This window comes from Alligator sinensis, unplaced genomic scaffold (assembly GCF_000455745.1).
Source record: "Alligator sinensis unplaced genomic scaffold, ASM45574v1 scaffold228_1, whole genome shotgun sequence".
NCBI lineage: Eukaryota > Metazoa > Chordata > Crocodylia > Alligatoridae > Alligator > Alligator sinensis.
This window is the reverse complement of record NW_005842044.1, coordinates 1,603,185-1,607,929: the sequence shown is the minus strand read 5'-3', so window position 1 is coordinate 1,607,929 and position 4,745 is coordinate 1,603,185. Positions and strand designations below refer to the sequence as shown.

The window sequence follows — 4,745 nt, the reverse complement described above, 5'->3', positions numbered from 1 at the left end:
GGAAAGAGATGAAAAATATGAGCCAAACAAGAGAAAGTAGACATTTGAATTATAAGCATTCAGCTGTGCTTTAGCAACAGGATTTGATGGGAAGAGCTTGAGTATACCAACTGAAACATATTTTTAAGTCTTTCCTATTACTATTTCTGGCTTTTTTTTTTTAAGCAAGTAGTTGGTGATGGAAGGTCGGGCAATGTACAGGATGTGGATGAGGGGCAATGGCACCGTTTCAAAAGTCACTTGTATAGATTCTACTCAACTTGCTGGGGAAAAAAAACCAAAATCAGAGTGTCACCATGTATACGCTGTTTATTTTTTTTTTTAAAAGCAACTGATCCCTCATATGAAAATGAAAGATATGGCAAAGAAAAATTCTATCCCTTGCATCATTCTTTCAACCCACCCTTGTGACTAGGGGTGCTCTGCTTGTATTAGAACGGGATTCTTTTTCCCTTAAGAGTTGATCAGTGAAGATAATCTACCATTGGAACAACTTCAAGTGATAGAAAATCCACCCACGCACCTTTAAGTCTTTAAATCAAGATGGAATGTTTTTCTGAAAATATATTCTTGCTCAACCACAAGATATAGGCTTGATGACAGGATTACTGGGTTAGATTCTCTGGTCCCTGTTGTGCAGGAGGCCAGGGTAGATGATGTTAAGGCCAAAAGGGAATGTTATGATGTGTGAAAAAGACTTCACCCTGTACAAACATCAAGAAGTCTACAGCAGCTGATATTGTGTTTTTAAACATAAAGGAACACATTAAAACGACTTGTAAAACAGGAAAGAATCAGTGAAAGACAATGGGTTATATTGGCTCTGCATCTGGTCCATAATTTCATTGTTGCTTTGAAACTATACAGTGACCATTTTTCTTGCTCACAATTAAAGAGTATGAGGTCAGGATAACCTGGGGATTTGAGAAAGAGAGAGACCAGCTAGTTTGTCCCCCACCGATACTGCTATGCAATTTAAAAACTCAAAATTGATTTGATTTACAGGATGCCAAAATTTGGTATCAAGTATATTTTGGAATCCATTTTAATCAATCTCTCTCACATTTAGCAAAATAATGACAGTATTAAACTCTCTAAGCAGAAGGAAGCCACATGAATAATCCCTCATCTGCAATCTGACACAGATTGGCATTTTAATAAAATATCATCCTTTAGCATTGCTACACAATCAAGGTCCAACCTCTGTTTCAATTTTAAACCCCACTTCAAAGGTTTATGACTGCACCTTTAATTGCTAGTGGGCTGAAACCTTGGTACAAAAGCCAATAGCCCAGACACATTTATTTTATCAAAGAGCCTGTCAAAGAAGTTTTAAAATAAGGTTGGCTGCTCTTGAAACTGATTCCTTTTAATAGTAGACTTGTTTTCAGGGAAAAGGAACTAACCTTTAGTATTTAACAGTAGTTTGGCTGTGTTCACAATGGCTGCTTTTAAGAAACATCAGGTTGCTACAACAGTACCAATGCTAGCCCTTAGCATCAACAAGACCCTGATATTTTATCGCATTACTGTCTAATCCTGATTGGAGCGGGTCAACATAAGACAAGATAAGACCTAGCACTTATGTAGCGCTTGTCGAGCAGAAATGTCAAGTGCTTACAAAGGGGAAAAAAGTCAATAGCCAGCAGAGGCCAGAGAGAAAATCAGCAGGGAGGATAAATTAGAGGAGCTAAGGGCCAGGCACTGCTACAGCCCCATCCATAATAATGCCATTCAGGGAAGATTTCATAAGACTTGTGAGTCGAGATGAGCAGACAGGCAGTTTCACAACTGTTCTTTTGAACAGACAGCATCTAGACATCAGCAGGGAGTGAGGTTTTTCCTTCGCTTTCTTTTAAAGAAAACAAATAAAAAACCTCTTTAAAAAAGGAAAATGTGGTTGTAAAACCACTCCAGTTAACCAGGGGACTCAAAGCCAGGTACAGCCCCCAAACTTATTGTGACTCACCTTTTTTCAAATGATAAGATTTCACTCTGATAAACACGATGCATACCTATTTCCCTCAATCATTTTCAGAACTACTGTACTTAATGATAGAAATGATTGCTGGCTTCCCTCATGAGCACACTGTAGCCAAAGCACCATCCAAAAACTAACATCTCTTTGAGCCCAATCTTGACAGGCCACAAGCACTCACTGGATGCTGAAGATGCCCGAGTACTTTGCAGGACTCTTCCAATACTCTTTATGGCCTTTTTAAAAAAAAAGATATCAATAGAATGGTAAAGATCTGAACTGAGAAGTGATAACTGTCAATACCCCCTCATTGGTTTTCAAGGAATTTTTATCTTTGTTGGAAGAAAAAAGCCATAACATGCTTTTTTACAGCTGCAGTTTCTGAAAGGGCCACTGGCCAGCATAATGCATTCCTTCTCCCATGCTGATTTGAAGATGATTGAAGAGGTTGCTTCAACTGCCATCTGAAAAACAGGATTTTGGGGGAGGGCTCTTTCAAACACTAATTTTTAGCGTTTAAAAAATGACCATATGGCCAAGTCCTGCACTGAAAAGATCCCCCACCTCCCCCCTGACTAACAAGTATAGAATGATGCCTGGAGATTACTAATTTCATCTAATGCTCATATATAAATCAAATCAGTTTGAGCTGAAAACCATCATTCACAAACGACCCAATTCACTTTCAGAACAACCGACACGAGCAAAAGTTTAAGGTAACAGTCCCTAGAAAAACTCAATCCTCTAAAGCTGGCCAATGCTTCAAGACCCTTTAACTATCTAAGTGTTTCTGGCTTAGGATGATAGCTTAACTGCATGCATTGCACTGACTTGTTCGTTTAAGCTGGCTTTCTAACTTGGGGCATTTTGCACTCATATTACTACACTGTATGTAAACTGACAAGACAGCCTCTATTTTAAAAGCCAAAACAATGCAGTTGAGCTCTATGAGCGGCTATATAAATATTTACAGCCATCCTTAGCCTTTGCACAAACAGAAAAAAAGCTTTGTGCTCTTCTTGATGTCTCAACATTGCCAAGTATTATAATTTGCAACCCATATAGATGAGCTTTATAATTAGGACTTGCAGAAACTGATTAACTGTGAAGGGAGAAAAAAAAAAATCAAATCAAATCAGGATTCCCACCCCCACCTTTTTTTCCTTTTAAAAATCAATTACTTCGAAACAAATAAAAAGCTTTGAGAAGTCAGCAATGTCAGGACCATAAAGTTTTATTAGCTCTCTGACAATTTCATACTTCTATTTTTCAGCTGTGTAAGAAACCGGATCCATGGAGTAGGACCCAATCCTGCAATAAGCTGTACAAAGGATCAATATGGATCTTTAAAATACCTTCCATGACACGGGCAATTTCACCCCATAATATAATTACTGACCCATTCTCCTGCATCCTCATTTCAGCCAACTTTCCAAGTACTAAAATACACAGCAAAAGTGCTTGGTACAGCAGTCACCTAGCACACTGCGTGCTTGTAGCGCTGGAGTTTGAGTTTTGAACGTGGTTACTGTGGTTCTGGAGCTTAGGCTTAGAAAGGCTTGGCAATGCCCGTCTTGCTCTCACAGCACCCACTACGGTTAATCACTGGCTTCATAAGCTTATCTACATACTCCACGTTGCAGGATCGGGGTCTAAGAAACCAAGGCCCCCAACCTGAATAATTTACTGTTAACACTAGAAAAAAAACAAGCCTAAGGAAGGCCTTTTCAAACCCAAACGCTTGTCTACGTCCCTCTCAACTACACTGCAGATCCAATAAAAGAATTCATCCATCCTGCAAAAAGTCTTGCCTCTTGCACAAGTGTCTTTGCAATGTTTGCAGTCATTTAAAAAAACAAAGATATCACCATTTTTCACTAGGACCACACTGCTCAAACTCGATCGCCTGCAATTAAGCAGCTAACACCTCACTCTGCGTGCAACCTGCTCCGAGGGTACAGCCCCGTACACCTCCACAGACGCCCAACTCAGCCCGCAGGCGCAAGGACCCACCCTCCTGGCTCGGGCAAAAATGTATGTACGTATCTAGGCATCTACATGTGACAGCTGAGCCACTTCCTTTCGTTTCCTGAGCGCTGCCAGAGGTATTACGTGTAAAGAAAGCACAGAGGATTTATCATTTTTGATGACTGGTATAATTCCCACTTTTCATACGATGAAAACCCCCAGGCGTATCGGTCACGAAACCGTAGCTCAGCCCGTTTGGCCACGAGCCAGTTTGACGGGGCAGGCTCGCATCGACGTACCGCGAGATTTGGAAAGTCGCAATTTCGGGTCGTTTAAAATAGAGGATGAGAAACTCCTGCCAAAACGGTCAGCGTGGACGCGCGTCTGCTTGAACCTATTTAACGGTGGGTTTTGAAGGCTCAAAGGGACCATGCCGGCGATCTCATCCGACCTCCTCTACGCCACAGAGACCGTAACCGTTACATCCAGTGCCTCCTGCGCCTCGTCTTGCTTCGGTCTGCGCGCGACGGCCTATCTTCCAAAGCCATCTTGATTTAAAGACGTTACGAACGCACCCGGCACGCGCCGAAAAAATACTAACGAAGAAATTTGAACTTTTAAGGCAATTAATTTTTTTTTTTTTTTACTATTCATCTGAAGCCAGATACGTACCTATTTCAGAGCAGTTAAATCACTCCCTGATTACATGGATGAAAATGTAATGACTCGGATATGATCCAGTAACGTGCCAGTACATAACACATTTAGCTAATTCAGATTAAAGATACTTAAAAGGGTA

At 40.7% G+C, this 4,745-nt stretch overlaps 1 protein-coding gene across 1 annotated transcript in view; it reads right to left on the bottom strand.

The window, feature by feature from the left end:
- Window positions 1–4,745, bottom strand: part of EMC8 (ER membrane protein complex subunit 8) — a gene marked incomplete at its 5' end in the record, with an annotated part of 10,892 nt that overhangs the window by 5,931 nt on the left and 216 nt on the right. The gene's annotated exons all lie outside the window — the stretch shown is intronic.